This window comes from Bos grunniens, chromosome 19, assembly GCF_055505025.1.
Source record: "Bos grunniens cultivar Pamir isolate PY7600 chromosome 19, Bosgru_T2T1.0, whole genome shotgun sequence".
NCBI lineage: Eukaryota > Metazoa > Chordata > Mammalia > Artiodactyla > Bovidae > Bos > Bos grunniens.
The window spans coordinates 10,695,673-10,712,650 of NC_141183.1; positions in this window are offsets into that span (position 1 = coordinate 10,695,673).

Sequence of the window (16,978 nt, forward strand, 5' to 3'; positions counted from 1 at the left end):
CCGCCCTAGGTACCACCAAATTACTATCTCCCAGGGTGTCCCTTCGGGCTGGATTTCTGAATGCAATCATAATAATGATAAATCGATGTCTCATTGAAAGGTTGTTTTAAAAAACTGCCAGTGGTGGAGGGAACGCTGCGTGGGGGAGAAAAATGTACTGATAGAGCCACCCTCGGGTTTCCAGGCAGAACGCAGTGCATTGGAGGTTGCGGGATGCAGGTCAGGTGCTCTGCGCTGAGCCCACCCGCTGGACGGGAGCCCGAGGAGGAAGAAGATGTCCCTATTCCCATGGACCTGAGGCTCGGGTTTGCCTCAAACTCGGGCAGTAAACGCACAGCGGTTCCCAGGGCTCCCCTCGGCCCCTCCCTCGCTCTCAGAGGCGCGCGCACGCGCACGCACGCACAGGTGTCCAGCTGACCCCTCCTGAGTGGTAACCAGTTCCGAAGCGCGTGTTCTCCTAGCGACGCCGCGGCGACCGGAGCTACCCTCTCGGGGACTCGCGCTTGTCCCCAGGAGAACCAAAAGGGACAGCTAAGACAATGAGCACCTTAGCGCCCTGGGACTTTGCCCGTGATAGAGCTTGCCTCTAGGGCCGCCGCCTAGCCCAGGCGTTGAGCGATGCCCTCTACTGGGAAGCCTGTGCCTGGAGCCCTGCGCAGGTGGGGGTCGCACAGAAGACCTGGCTCGGGTGGGGGATGGGAACGGAGAACGATGACCTGCGTGACCTCTGCTCGGTCTCAGGCATCCTTCCTCGCCTTCGCCCTCTTTCTCTTCCAAAACTCGAATTCCCCAACCTGGACCCTCTCCGGGGAAGGTGGCAGAAGCGGGCTCTGCCAGGAAACGCGGGTGCGAAACTGAGGAGGGCGCTGCCTGCTGGATGGAGTTAGTTTTGGCCGCCTCCTCCTCCTCGCTGTTTCTGCGGAAGGAAGCGCTGCGGCCGCAGCAGCCCTTGGTGCCAGCACATATCCCTCCCCGACCTTGGCTGAGATTTGCTGCCGCGGTGTCTTGACTAGCAGAAAGCACAGTTTCCCTCCCGCGCAGTGACTGGGGATGCCCTCGGGGCAGAGGATTTGTCTGGGTCTGCGCCCAACTCTGGACCTCTGCCATGGAGACCTTTCTGAGCCCTGGAAAAATTCGTGGATGCCCGGGTGCAGCCTCCTGATACTTCCACGTAGCCCATCCCTGCCCCGCACCTGCCCACGCCCATTTAGCCAGGTCATTCATATTAAATCTCCAACCCCAAGTTTCTGCGTGCTTAGGTAGGTGGATGGATACCTTCGCCCAGCGAGGGGAGGGAGGAGGGCCCCAGATGTTCTCCCGTCACGGGGAGGTGTCTCCTTACGTGTGCTGCTTCTTCTCTTTTCTTAAACTCCAAGAGCAGAAGCCATTCTCTAATCTGGAAACCCCGTTCCTTGACCTGTTGGCTGTTGGTCCCTGCCCTCTTTATTTATTGAATTTGAAATTTCCAGCCAGTAGTGGTGAAATCGCTGGAGCTGAGTACCAGGTTGGTGGGAGGGGTGAGAGAAACTTGCAGATAGGGGAAAATAAAGTCCCAATTTACAGGAACACCTCTTCCTGGCCAGCTGGACTCACTACGGCCCGGATTTCTTCCCGATTGGAGTAAGAGGGGGCTACAGACCCGCTCGACTGCGCCAAGTGGTTCGGGCTCCAGAACCCAACCCCACCCACGGGTCCTCTGTTCTCACTTTTCGTTTTTTCCCCAGCAATACCAGCCCTGGGGCTCCGGGGGGCAATTTCCTTCCCTTCCTGGTGCGCCCCTAGGCCCTGCCCTAAGCTTGCACCCCCGGCCGATTCTCCAGATCTCTTTGGACACCTCTCTCTAGAACCCCGGGCTCCCCTTGGCGCCCAGAGAAGTGTGCTTGGGCCCGGGTGCCAGGCAGGGTGGCCGCGGGCGCCTCCTCGGCGCGGGCGGCGGCCCTTGGCTGGGCGGAGGCGGGGGTCGGGGGGCTGCTCCCTGCAGAGAAGAGGGTGGGCTCGCGGCACCTGCTGAGCTGCCGCCGCCGCTTCGGCTCATGGCGCCGAAGGATCCACCCGGATCTTCTCCGCAGAGTTCCGGGCTTGGGTCGTTTTGTAGTCAGCACGCACACAGCTTTTTAAATTTATTTTTTATTTTTCGCCGAGGGTGGCGGGGAGTTGAGGGGGAGTCAGGGTTGGCCAGCCCAGCCTCAACACGGGGGAAGGGGTGGCGGTGCGGACAGTGGGCTGCAAGCGGTCACCGAGGTCAACAGTCCATTAGCATTGCCCCACCCGGGCGCCGCGACCTCGCGAGGGCACGGGGCATGCGGAATGGGGTGGGGGTGGGGGGACAGACAGAGAGCGCCCTCCTGGTACTGGCCCCTTGTCACCCTCCACTCCCCGCCCCCTCCTCTGGCAGGTAACCGCCCCTCCCCCTCCCCTCTCGCCCCCCGCTGCGGCCCCAGATTCCCCGGTGCCCACGAGGGTCCGGGCGCCCGGGCGGAGAGTGCCGGGACGCGGAAGGGAGCGGGGCTGCGGGCCGGCCGCGGAGCCCGCCCCCCGCCCGTGGTAGCGTGGCGACTGGCGCCGCTTTGGCAGCCATTTTCTGCAGCTGCCGCGGCCGGGGCTCTGCGGAGTGAGGCGGAGGCTGCAGCCGCCAGACAGAGGCGGCGGGGCCAGAGGGGCGCGGGGTCATCGGCGGGGGGGCGCATTCGGTGGCCGGGGCGGGGGCGGGGGGCTCGCAGTGTCGCCGCCGCCTCCCGCCCCTCCCCCTGCTGCATTGCAGGCAGAGCGGGGCCGCTCCGCGTGGCGAGCGCCTGCGATCCCACCCTTTCCCCGCCATCTTGTACCCGGGCTGGCGCCTTCCCAAAGAGGAGCCGCGGCAGACAAAGCCCGCCCCGGGCCCGCGGGGGCCCCTGCAGCCCACCCGGGCTGGGCGGCCTGGGGGCTCCGGGGCCCGAGCCCTCGCCCCGCCCCTCCCTGGGAGCCCGCACAGCCCCTCCCAAGGGGGGGCTTCTCGTGCGACGGCCACTCGCCTAGCCCTAGAGGGTCAGCAAGGACCTCTTCCACCTCGGTTGCCGGGCTGGACCCGCGCCTTCGCCGCAGCCCACCCTGGTTGCGGGAAGGGGGGTGGGGTCCCCCGCAGGCTGGGCGGGTGACAAGAGCTGGGTGTTCTTCTAGCCTCGAGTTCCTTCTCTTTTCTACTTGGGTTGGTTGGGGGGGTGTCACTAATCCTCGAGTCCCCACTGACCTCGTGTAGTGCCCACCTCACGCCCCCGTTTTCCCCCTAGGAACCTCAAAGAAGACCGCAGCGTGGGCGGCTCTCTAGACCCCCCGAGCTGCCCAGCAGCTGCTGCAAACGCGAGATTCAGCGCTCCATTTTTCTGGGATGGCAGTGCTGTCGCCCCAAACCCCCAGCTTGCTGCTCACCCCCTTCCTTCACCGCCCCTGCACAGGACTTCCCGACCTGGGGGGTTTATGATGTGTGTGTGGGGCGGGGGGAAGGTGAGGCACCCCTTCCTCACCCCTGAGACCGAGGGAGAATCTGGCTCCTGGCAGCCTACTCCATCAAGTGCCACACTGTTCCTAGGTAGGGAATTTTCTCCCTGAAGACTCCATTTTCTCGTTCCCAAGTCCCCAGCCCCTGGGCATGAGGTGGGGGCACCCAAGGTCTCCAACCGCTGGTTGATTCCTCCCGACTGCACGTCCTAGGTTGGGAGGGAGCGGGTGGCCATCGGCTTCTGCACCCTCCTTTCCTTTCCACGCGACTCCCTAGGGGTTCTGAGTCCCCATCTCCCGGTGCATGCAGACCCCCAGGAGTGTCTGACTGGAAAAGATGGTGATGGATGAGGAAACAGGCTGGGAGAGGGGAGTGTCCTGTGAATGGTCTTTCAGGTTAGTGGCCGAGCTGGACTCTTCTTCACACACCCCACCCCTCCCCTTGTTTCTTTCAAATACCAAGATCAAAGCCCGGGTTCGCTGTGGACCGGGAACTCAGTCTCCCAAATACTCTTGGCTAAAGTCGGGACCGGGCAGAAGGGGGCTGGGCACCAGAGGGGTGGGGAGCTGCCAGACTACTGGTTCATACCTGAAACTGGGTTTCCCAACCGGACGTCTGCTGTCCCTCCCACCCCCATCCTGCAGGGTCTCCTTCGAGGATGGAAAACAAAGCATCCCAGGGTGGCCTTGCCAACGCCGCTGGCGGGGCTCAATCCTCCCCCACCAATGCCTGCCAGCCCGCGTGGATTCCGAGCCCGGCTCCGGAAACCAGTCTGACCACTTCGCCCATTTCCCAAGCCTCCCCGGGCGGCAGGCGGCCCGCTCCCAGGGTGGGGTGAACCCGGCTCGTTCGCAGCCTCCGCTGCTCCAGCGACGAATGGATTTGCCCAGAAGGCTACCGTCAAAGAGACACACTCGGTCACACTCTGGGGGCTTCCAGGTTGCTCCCCTCCCTGTCTTCCCCCATCGTGAAAACTCCACGTGGTTGGAAACTCCACTCCTGGGCCTCATCGCTGTTCACTTGCTGGGTCAGTCGCTGGCCCGGACAATCCAGGCGAAGAGCCGCCTCCAGACCTACCCCGGGCACACTGTTCCGGACTCGGCTGCCCTGGGGGCGCTTACAATCAGGTCGGGACACCGAATTGAGCCCTAGAATTGAATGTCAATCCTTTAGAAAGTGGCTGTTGGGTGGGATCACAGTGTTGCCCCATGCGACCGAGGACGCAGAAGGACAGCAGACCTCGAGGGAACCGTGGGCGGGAAAAGCCAGAGCAGTCCCACCGAAGTGGGAGGGTGGACATGTGGCACCGAAGCCTGCCCTGCGCAAATGTTTCAAAGGCTTCACCGACAATTCGCCAGGATGCCCCCAAGAAAGCAACTGCGCCCCCACGTCCAGCCCCCGGGTCATGTCGATGGGAACCCCCTAGAGGGCAGGGCTCCAGCTGCCCTGGTCCCACCCGCCACGTGGCGACGGCGCTGCAGCGCGCCAGCTGACCCCCAGCCGGGGGCCGGGATGGTGGGTGGCGGCTGGCCTGCGGTATCTCCCGGGTGCGGAGCTGCGAGGCGTCGGCCGCGGGGGCGAGGAGGGAAGATGGCCGGCCGCCAGCGTCGTCCGCCGGGCCGGGGCCGCGGAAGGGCAGACAGGCATGCCAGGTGGAGGGGCGCCACTCCCCAGCTTTGTCGAGCGGCCCCGGCTACTCCTAATGCCGGGCTGGGGCAGGCGGAGCCAGCTATGCCGAGTCAGCAGGGTCGAGGTGCGGCCGGTGCGTTCCTTCCCCGAGCCCCGCCCCTTCCCATCCCCATCGCGCTTTTTTAGGGGGAAGGAGAGGGCAATCAAAACCCAACTGCAGTGTTGGGGTCGTGCTTGGGTGTCCTCCGGGATAAGCCCACCCCTCCCTGCTCCAAGATGCTTCCCCTCCCCCATCGCAGTTAACCTGGGGAAGGGGCTCAGCAGAGCTATCTGCCCTGAGAGCATCTCCCGCCTCTCCACAACCGGCGTCGTAGCTGGCTTATTCTTTCTAGATCCATCCAAAAGGTTTAAAAAAAGAAGGTGGGAGTAGGGTGGGGGTGGGGTGGGGTATGGGAAGAACCAGGAAAATGTACTAGTTACTCTTTCACTCCAGGCTAGACAGAGGCTGTCTCCTTTCTGAAAGCGTGGGGTGTGTGTGTGTGTGTGTGTGCGCGCGCGCGCGCGTGCGTGTGTGTAGGAGCCAAGGGCAAAGGTACAGGTCACGTTCAACAGACCGCGGCAGAGTGAGGTTGGGGGTCAGCCTCATTGGCGGGGGGAACCCTCCTGCCAAGGCTAGGTCCCCCAGAGCTCCCAGCACTTGGATCCCTGCCTGCCCCTGGGGGCGCAGCCCAGAAGAAACAGGAGGAAGCTTCAGAGAAGGTGGATTTAAACTCTACGGGTTGCTAACAGAGGAGCAGGCAACAATCAGCAACCTCTAGAGTTTGGCAGAGCAGGATGCTTGGGACTGGTAGGCCCGCAGTGCTATCATGGGAAGTCATGGAGCAATTCCTGCTTAGGTTTGAGGGTGACCTGAATGACCTCTAGGGTTTCCACCTATAAGATTCCAGGGAACAGATGAAACAGAACCATGGTCCCCAACTGGGCACACTTCTGTTGGAGCTGAATTTCCCCAGGCCTCCTAGTTCCCTGTCTATAGGATGGGACCATGGCAGGACCCTATGAAATACCATGGGAAGTGCCTGGTACTTAATAGTGCCCTGATTATAAAAGCAGAGGAAAGGTTAGTCTTTAATTTGCATCTTAGTGTTGATGCCGTTATGGTTCTCTTTGCCATTATGATTATAGAGATGCTTCCTCAAATGCACCTCTGTTCCCAGCACTACCCTAGGCCCTGCACCAAGGGCATGAAGGAGGTGCCCACGAGCCTATGAAGTCCCATGTGTCACTAGAGTGGAGGCAGCAGCAGTTAGAAACCGGTATCTCCAAGAATGGACTTCCTCCCTCTCTCCCATCCACCTCCTCTCCTTGGTAGGGGAATGTCCAGATAAAGTGCGTGCTGTCAGCTCCACTTCCGGAAGTACATGAAGGTTACCTGCTCCAGCCTGCTCATCTGCTTCCCTCACATCTGTTAGAATATTCCCAATACCTTTCCTGGAGCAGCAAGCTGAGGAAGAAAGGGGCAAAATCCAAATGAACAAGAGAGAATATAGTCCCATTCACCAACCTCCTGAGGTTGCCATTAACCCAGGGGCTGCCAGTTACAGGGGACATCCTTCTGCGGGAGGTCTCCAGGGTGGTAGCTGGAGAGACTGCAGGTGGGGAAGGAAGGTAGGGGAAGAATTATTACACCTACTCTGGCCCTCCTTAGCCTCATCATTGTGCACAGTGGGACCTCCCTCAGCTTCAGGTGCCATTCTGGTAATCTGGCATCTAGACATTTTTTTTTAAATCCACTCTCTCAACATCTATCCACATCCATCTACCCACCCTCTTACCTGTTCACTCAGCAAAGATTTCCTAGGCACCTTCTCCATGCCGATCAAGCCCAGTGCTCAGAGTTATTTTTACTATAAAACAGACCTGGCTTCTGACCTCATGGAGTTTGAAGCCTGGGGTGAGAGGAGACAGTAATAGAAAAGCCACACACCTAATGTAATTTACAACCTTGATAAGCACTGGGGAAGAAAGTGTTTGGTGCTATTGAGAACATATAACACTTTCATTTGGGGATGTGGGCTGCAGCCAAGGCTAGGATGGAAGTTGCCTGAACAACCTGGACTTCCGGTTCAGTACTTTGAGGGTTGTCCATTCATCCCATGAGGATGTGACCAAAATTTAGCATTAATGGTGCCACAACTAAGAGTTCACAAGCTGCCACTAAAGATCCTGCATGCTGCATGGAAGATCAAAGACTCTGCGCTCCACAACTAGGACCCAGCATAGCCAAATATATATATATATATATTTTTTTTTTTTTTTTAACTAATGGAGTAGCCATGGAAATAGAATGACCATGACGTGAGGTTTGTGAATAAAAATCCTTTGTCAGCTCTTTGCGGAAGAGAGGAGGCTACAAAGAAACTCAGGCACAAGGAGCAGAGTTTATTGCCAGGTCTGTAGAGCAGATGTGGTAACCAGCAGCCTCATATTTTGGAGGCTACTCTAAAATCATGTTCAACTTGGGGGGCCTCCAGAGGGCTGAGTCAGCTGTGAAACAAGCCAGGGTGTTTAGGTCTGAACCAAGAACTGAGCAGGCCAAATCTGATCTCAAACTGCCTCTTGTCCAGTTTGCATTGAGAGTGGACCACAAATCGGGGGCCATAGGCAGAAGCACTCTTGGATGATCTTGGGTGCTCCACCAGCTGAAGTGTGGGCCCCCAAGCATCATTGTATCTGTCTATAAAGTGAGGGAGTGGCTCCTAAGGTCTATTAGAGGCTTCTTCCAGCTCCTGCCTTGTGATGACTCTATGGTCCCAGGAGCGGTTCACTTTGTAGGGTTCATCTCAGTTCACAGCTGGTGCCTCTGATGTGTAGATGGTTGTCACTATGCTGCCATTCCTGAAGAGGGACATCCTGGCCAGACACTCTTTGTGTGCAAAGACTCCTGAGGGCAGCAGTGTGATATCAGGGTTAGAAGCCCAGGCTACCTGGATTCAAGCCCTGGCTCCACTGCACACTGGCTCTGTGACCCCCGGCCAGGTACTTGACCTTTCGAAGCATCCATTTCCTCCTGGGGGTAATAATAGTTTGTATTGCATCAGGTTATTGTGAGGATTAAAAGAGAAAAAGCATGTAAGGGCTCTCCCGTGGAGCCTGGCTCAGTGAGCAATCTATAGTTGTGAGTTATTGTCGTTATTAGGTCATGGGGGCACAAGGCAGTGGTGTTTATTCAGGAGCTGGTGTCACTTTTGGCATTTATCCTAAACTCAAGCTGATGATGAAAATTATCAGAGAGAGAGAGAAAACAAAGTACCTCACAAGCTATGACAAAAGCAATGTCTTTCATAAAAGAGAGAAGAGTAAAGAACAAAGATTGAATCTAATAACTATTGGCTATTGTTTAGATATACAGAGAGAAAAAGAGATACCTCCTCTGCTCCCATCCCATGAGCAGGTGGGAAATCCTGCTGACTTGGGGATGGGGGGACCAGGGGACAGCCCCCGAGAAAGCCTCTGCCTGAATTTTTACTCTTCTGAGTTTAGGTTGGGGGACACGGGGAGAGAAGCAGCATCAGTGACTTGTAACCTTGTAAACACAGCTCACTCATTCAGTAAATATTTATCCAGTCCCTCCAGACGCTGTGCTGGGGAATGATGGTGACAAAGACACAGTCCCTCCTAGTGAGAGAGGTTAAGGCTCAGCAGGTAAGAGAGACCAGTCAAGAGTGGCAGAGACACAGGGATCCCTGCAAGGCATGACACAGAACACAGCCATGACCTGGGTTTCTGGGCACATTTTTGGTCACTGGTGGAGATTCCTCACCCTAATCAGGAACTGGAAATCTGGAGGAGGCTTCTTCACCACCTGAGTTAACTTCCAGGCAGTGGCATGGTTGCAGGGCAGGTGGAGAGAGAAGAACCATCTCGTGGCTAAAGAAGATTCCATGTTCCTGGCTCAGTGCTGGGTAGAGAAAGACGAGAGGGGCTCTTGCATGGTGAGCTTCCAAAGCTCTCTCTCTCTCAGGGAGAGAACTGGCCAGCTCTGCATTTGGGACAGAAAGAAATGGGCAGCTCACACCTGCCAAATCTGTGAGATGGTTCAGGAAGAGCCCCTCTTGAAAGCATTATTTATAGACCTGACCGTTTGCCCACTCTTATCTCTCTCTCTTTTTTTTATTTTTTTGGCTGTGCTGGGTCTTTGTTGAGGTGCGTGAGCTTCTCTAATTGCTGTGCTCAGGCTTAGTTGCCCCACAGCATGTGGGATCTTAGTTTCCTAACCAGGGATCAAGCATAGGTCCCCTGCATTGAGAGGCAGATTCTCAACCACAGGACCACCAGGGAAGTCCCTGCCCACTCTTATCTTGACGATGAAAATTTGATTGAACAGGTCACAAGTTGGTCTCTTCCTTTGTCAGCAGTCCATTCAACATGGCAATTCCCACACCCTTCATACAAGGCATGGACAACACAAAGAGATGGCTTGTCTATGAGAGACTCAGCTGGTCTGGAGTTGGAGGCACATTTCATTTCTCCAGGCAGCTGGAGAGGCGGCTGAACCAGACTAGGAGATTGCAGCTAATGTTTTAAATGTCAATATGGTCCCTACCGGGGCTTTGCCAGTGGCATAGCAGTAAAGAATCTGCCTGCAAGGCAGGAGATACAGGAGATGCAGGTTCGATCCTTTGGTCGGGAAGATCCCCTGGAGGAGGGCATGGCAACCCACTTTAGTGTTCTTGCTTGAAAAACCCCATGGACAGAGGAGTCTGGCAGGCTACAGTCCATGGGATCACAAAGAGTCGGACATGACTGAAGCTACTGAGTGGGCACATGATCCCTACTTGCTAACTTGCCAAGATTTGATCAGTTAAACTGGCCTGTGTGGTGTGTTCCCTGCAATGCACAGTGTGTATCTGCATCTTTCAGTGATATCACAAGGGAAGCTAGACAATGGTAAACAAATTTCAGTGGCTGTGGTTCTGAAATCTTTCTCTTACCCCTTCTGAGCTACTTCCTGTCTCCTTGGGGTTTGCATTTCAGTAGGGTTCTCTATGTGGGCCCTAATTAGGTTGGGAGAGGAACCAGCTTCATTTGGGATGCTAGTCACACCTCGACAAGCTTGTTGGTCCCAAATAATGCCAGCTTTGGGTGGGGACAATGGTTGGGCCTAGATTGGAATCTTCCCAGTGTTTCCAGAGTCTCATATGTGCCAGGAAAGAAACCAAAATATGAGCTAAACTAACTTAAAACTCCCAGAGGTTTCCCTTCCTTCCTTCACTCACTCACTTTTCCACTCAACTTGGCTAGCCAGGCAACATTTATTGCCTGTTTTCAGTTGGCTTCATCTCTCTTCCATTACCAAGAGGCAAGTCAGAGAACTGAAGGCAAGATTCTTTTCGAGCATGTTCTACAACTGTACCAAGATGGGAATCCCCAGGTCAGAATGAGTAGGGCAATCTGGGGGCCCAGGGATGCTTTTCTTTGAGAATCTCTTCATGAGAAGCGTGGCTGGGTGTTTCTGGGGCCCATGCAGAAACTGGAGCTGGACCCACACTTCGCCTGTCACCCTGCCAGCATTCACAGGACTCCTGGCTTGTCAGGTCTGGAGGGCAGAGGCGGGGAGATTTCGGCTGTAGCTCTGTGCTCAGTTCATAGTACTGAATCAAATCAAATCAAATCACACACACACAAAACCTAAAACACAAACTATGACAAAATAACTCCAATCCTTCCAACCCCTTCCAATCTACCCTCCCCCAGATGAAATTAAAATGACCAGGTATGGGAATTCCTTGGTGGTCCAGTGGTTGGTTAGAATTACATGCTTCACTGTAGAGGGCCCGGGGTTCAGTCCCTGGTCGGGAACTAATGTCCCACCAGCTGATCAGTATGGCCAAAAAAAGAGAAATGTCCAGGTTGCCAAATTAATTACCAAATGTCTGAACAGTGATATGGGCAGGGGTGGAAGAGGGTTGGAGTTGCTGTGATTAGGCCTGAGACAGTCATATTAACAATCGAAGCCTCTTACTGCCTCTTTGGGTCTAACACTACCCTGGGACATTCTTAATCCTATATCCAAGCAAACTTTTCAGCAGTCCCTGCACCAATTTCCTCCAGTTTCACTGGTGAAGAAACTGAGGCTCAGAGAGGTTCAGAGATTTCCTCCCCAACTTCCATCCCTTCTTCCTCCCTTCAACGAATAGCTCTGGTATCTGAGTTATTCCAAGTTCTGGAAGCTGAGACTAGAACAATGAGTAAGAGAGACACTGATTTCCTCTCCAGGTGCTTACACTCTACTGGGGGCGGAGAGGGGAACAGACAAATCCAAATTTCAGCTAAGGATGCCTGCTCTAAAGAAGAAAGTGTTAGTCACTCAGTCATGACTCTTTGTACCCCAACCCCATGGACTGTAGCCCATCACGTTCCTCTGTCCATGGAATTCTCCGGACAAGAATACTGGAGTGGGTTGCCATGCCCTTCTCCAGGGGATCTTCCCAACTCAGAGACTGAACCTGAGTCTCCTTCATTGCAGGCAGATTCTTTACCCTGAGAGCCGCCAGGGAAGCCCCTAAAGAAGAAAAACAGGATAATAAATGGAGTAATTGGTTAGGGAAGCCTTCTCTCAAGAAGTGGTATTTAGGAGACCAAAATGGTAAGAATAAGCCAGGCTTGGGGAGCTCTAGGGGACAGAGCCGCCAGCCCCAGGACCCAGAACCAGTGAGTGCAGAATGGCTGGCACTTGGAGCCCAGTTTGCCCAGCGGCCTAATCCTTCCCCTTTCTGCCAGATCCTGCCTCCTCCCATGGCCACAGAGTGACGGTGAGCCCTACTGTGAGGTGTGAGTAGCCAGGCTGAGCTGGAGGCACCTCGACTTCCTGGTGTGGGACTTGGTGGCTATGGGCCTACTGTCCTGGACCCCCATTCATTTGTGTTGAGGTCAGGGGGTGAAGGGTTGGGAAACAGGCCTTCAAGCAGGCGGGAAGGGACGGTCAAGTTGCCCAGATGTTCTCAGCTGCTGGAGAGCTGGGCCTCAGCCTTGCTCGCATGGGAGGCACATCTGGTTCTTCCCAGATTCAGTATGAGCCTCTGGTGTCAGCCAACACTTGTCCCCAACCCTGAAGAGGAGGCTCCAAGTTGCAAGAATAGTAAAGGAACTCTCATATATTCTTTTTTTAAAAAAATATTTATTTGGCTGTGTTGGACTTTGTTGCAGTGAAGTTGCCCCCGGGGATCTTAGTTCCCTGACCAGGGATTGAACCCTTATCCCTTGCATTGCAAGGCAGATTCCTAATTGCTGGACCACCACGGAAGCCTCTCATATATTCTTTATCCAGACTCACCAGTTATTCACATTTTTCCCATTTGCTTTATTGTTCTCTCTCCGTTCCTCCCCACCTTCTCCCCATATTTGTCTGAACTATTTGAAAGTAAGTTGGAGACCTTTTACCCTTTTATGCCTAAATACTTTAATGTGTTTTTCCTAAGAACAAGGACACTTTCTTACATAACCACTGTACAGTTATCAAAATCAGGACTTTTACCATGGATCCAATATTATTTCTAGCCTAGAGTCCATAGACAAATTTTGTGAATATTCTCAGTCATGCTCTTTAGAGCCAAGTTTTTTTCCTTTTCCATCAGCCAAACCTGGATCGTGAATTGCATTGAGTGTCCTGTGTCTTGGGCTTCCCTTGTGGCTCAGCTGGTAAAGAATCCACCTGCAATGCGGGAGAACTGGATTCCATCCCTGGGTTGGGAAGATCCCCTGGAGAAGGAAAAGGCTACCCACTCCTATATCCTGGCCTGGAGAATTCCATGGACTGTATAGTCCATGGGGTCCTGTCTTTTTAGTCTCTTTTAACCTGGGACAGGCTAGTAAAGGACATGGGAGCCTGGTATGTTGCAAAGAGTCAGACATGACTTAGCGACTGAACAACAACAACAAGCTGGGACAGAGCCTCTGCTTTTCTCTGGGTTCTTCAACCTTGGTGTTGACATTTCTACATGGTTAGATTCAGGTGCTACGTTTGTGGGAGAAATGCCCTGGAGTGTTGCTGTGTCCTTCTTAGTACATCGTATCAGGAGACGCAAGTCAGTTTGTCCCCATGTTGGTGACACTGATTTTGATCCCTTCCAACACAGTGTTTTTCAATCAGTTGATTTCTTCCAGCCTTTTGTGTATCCTTATCTGTATGGATTTCTCTCCTCATCTGCTTCTGTCTTGCTCTCTTTCTATTTCTTTTATGTTCATTCTCTGTTTTTTTGGTCCTGGTCCTTTTGGTCTCCTTACCTCTGGGTCTGTCTCTCTCTTTATCTCTGGTCCTCTCTGGTTTCCTTTTCTCCCTGCTGCTGCCTCTGCCCACCTTGATTTTGGTCCTGTGTCACACTCTTCTCTCCGAAGTACTGAAAGGTGTGCAAGACCACTTAGACCTGCCACCAGGCTGACTCACAGCTGAAGACTGGGTGCATCCTTGCATTCTTTCTCATCTTATGGAACTGATGAGAAGCTAGACCTTCGAGGCATTATAGTCTACTCAGGTGGAATATCATGGCCCTGGGAATTCATCTCTGGGCCTAGGAGAAAAGGCAGGCTCTAGAAGAAAAGGGATTTGCAGAAAAGTTTCTCTTCTTGCTGTCTGACTGCCTTCTGCCCATCCATAGGTCATCTCTCATGAGGGAGTACACAGACCCCAAATTCCCCTCTAGACCCAGGGCTGAGGCTCACTGTGGTTTGGCCAGGACTGAACAAATACCAAGGCAGAACCAACTCAAAGCTCTGAGGTTAGCAGGTCTCTTGCCACCTCAGAGAGCTGAGCCCACAACAGCCTTCATCCCCACTTGGTGGTCACTGGATTGGAAGAAGCCCAGACCCTGGGCTTCTTTTCTTTCTGGGTTAGGCCCCAAACCACAGTCAGAGAATAGAGGCCAGACCATGGCTCTCAAGAGCAGCATGCGGCCAATCCGTCATGGCCATGGCATTGAATTTCGAATTATTACTATTATTAAATCCAACTTTATGGTGGATGAATTGGGGGAGCACTGCTCCTTGTTGGAACATAAGCATCCACTTGTGGGTAGAGAATCATCGATAATTCACCTTGATCTCAGCTTTGGGAGGCTCAGCTTCTCCATCTGTAGAGTGAAGGACTTGGATTAGGAACTCCGGGACCCTTCTCTGCTCTGGGCTTCTAGAAGCTAATGATTCCATCATCAGTGGGCCAACCCCTTCCTCCCCGAAGGCCAGGTGACCCCTATCCACCTGTCATGCAGCTGATCCTGCTCTGGCCCTGATTATGTCTAGGATGCTCATTCTGGTTGTGTGTATCTCTCTTCTGGACCAGCCCCAGGGACTTTCTGCTCTGGTGGTTCCTCTGCCGACATTTGTTTTCATCCTAGTCTATGGAAATAGACCTCACTAAGGACCAGTATGAAGCAAAAGGCTAAAGGAGGAAACATTACTGGCTGCCCCGCTGCCCTGTCTAGTTCTTCCTGCCGGGCAGGGCTGGGCAGCATCCTCTCCACCCTCCAGCGCTCAGCAGCAGCAGCAGCACTGCCTAGCCCACATCAGGGAGCAGTACACCCGCTGGCACCAACCCTGTCTGTGCCTCTTCGGGGGTCGCAGGCCCAGGGGATGTCAGAGCCACCAAGGCCCTCGGCACTCAGAGGCCACCCAGCCCTCTCGTTTTGCAGATGAGCAGCCTGAGGCTCGGCAAGGGGAAGTAATGGCATGGCAGTGACGGAGCTGGGACCAAATCCCGAGGCTCGTGACTTCCGCCTCAGTGCTCCTTCTGCCATCGCCCCTGGATTTCTCAGCTGCCGGCTCAGTAACTCTCTCCCATCCCCAGACCTGTTGGCAGGCAAGAAGAATAACTCATGTGAGTCAAAAGCAATTTGCAAACATAAATAATTTCCCACGCCAGGAGAGGAGACGGTAGGAAGACGCATTGAAGGCTGAGAAGACTCTGGCCAGACCTGAGTCTCCCTCACCCTGCCCAGGGCTTCCTCTCCCCCTACTTAGCAATGATGGGAGAGCAGGGAGTACAAAAAACAAAGCAGGAAATGGCTATAAGGATGCTCACTTCCGTTGTTCATAGGAGAGATTCTGCTTGCCAGGCTCTTCTCTCTCCACCCCCCAACATTCACATGATTTTGTAATCCCACCTCCTTTAGAGAATCACAGGAAAATGTATGCTCCCCTGCTTGCATCTGGAATAACCCAGGCCTCCTCCATCCAGCTGTATTTCTCCTTGTCTTCAACCCCAAACAGCACTACTTCAACAAAGAATGGAAGACACACCATTAATATAACCTTATAACCACTGTAACATTAATATAAACTTAACACTATATTACAAAGGAGCTCACCATGACTATCCTGTTTTCTCCATTGGATGCTGTGGTATAGACCGCCCATGACCATCCTCTGATTTTGTGACAGGTGCTTGCTCATCTCCCCAAGGCATTATGGCTTATTTTGCCCTGACAACCAGAGACATCCCTTGGAAGAGATTTTGGAGGATGGTAGTGGTCGTGAGGGAAGTGCTGGTGTCACTTTGGAAGGCTGAGAGCATTAAGCACACCTTCCTAAAGCCACCCCAAGGGGCTGTCTAAAGCAGAGAAAACAATGAGAAACCAGATACCATGGAATTAGTGAAGAATTTCTCAGATGAAACAGGAAAGGGAGGAAATGCAGGGAGGTTTACATTACACCTGGCGCAGGTTGAAAGGAGTCAGGGCCAGTGTTGGCAATATTAAACTTCAGGGTGCGCTTGAAAGGATCCTTCGTTCAGGCAGCAAAGGAGAGGCGTTCCTGCTGGTACAGGCTGCATCGCTACTTCTCTCCCTGGTCATAAATGCACACCTACATGCACACTCATGCAGGCATGCACACAAGCCTTGGACATCCATTGGTAATGGCAGCTCTTTGCCCCTACAACTTGCAGATCATTGATTAAGTGAAATAATAATTACAGGCAGCATTTGGTGAGTTTTTTACTGTGTCAGGTTTTATCCACCCAGCTTATATGAAGACCATATATGAAAATTAAAAAGGGGTGCATACTGTGTCTTCTGCTTGTTGCTAACTCTGCATGTTTTGGAGTAACATGCCCATATCTATACTATTCTGAACCTCATGTTAAAACTAAATACTTAAGGTGGTTGCTGGGCTATCAGGAACCGTATAAAGTGTACCACTAGCTAAATATGGAAATTAAACCAGGAGTCTTCTGGAACTGACTCCAGAATTATCCTTATGGTCTGTTTCCCTAAATTCAATTACCACATAATTACCTGGAGTCTCCTGAAACTCACACAGATGGATCAGGTGAGAAGTGAGGGGGCGGTGGAACCCTGGAGCAGCTCAGTGCCCAAGTGTCTGCTGCCCGCCGGTGGCTGGGCAGAAGGGAGCAGCCTGAGTCCCCAGTCTCTGCTGTGCAGCTCTGTGGTCATGGGGGTTGAGCCCCTGGGGGTGACACGGGGCCTTCCTTGTGTCTGCTGCTACTAGCTTGCAGTGCAGTGATCAGCATCACTATCTGAAAGTCCCATCTCTCTCTCTCACACACACAAACACATACACACAGGACAAAACACACACACACAAGGCATCTGGTTCCGAGGTATTTATCTGGGAACTGAGCACACTGTGGGACTGCATGAAATACCCAAGACATGTCCGCTGCCTTCCAGATGGGCAGGGCTTTGTCCAGTTGGAGAATGGAGGCACGTGCACACATGGATGTTGTAGCAGTTGATTGATGAGTTGGTGGGGGTGCAGTAATTACTGCAGGAGTTCAGGCACAGTGGGCCCTGGTAAAGGCTGGAATAATCTAGAACAACCTCAGGGAGAGGATGAGACCTGAACTCACCTCTGAAGAAC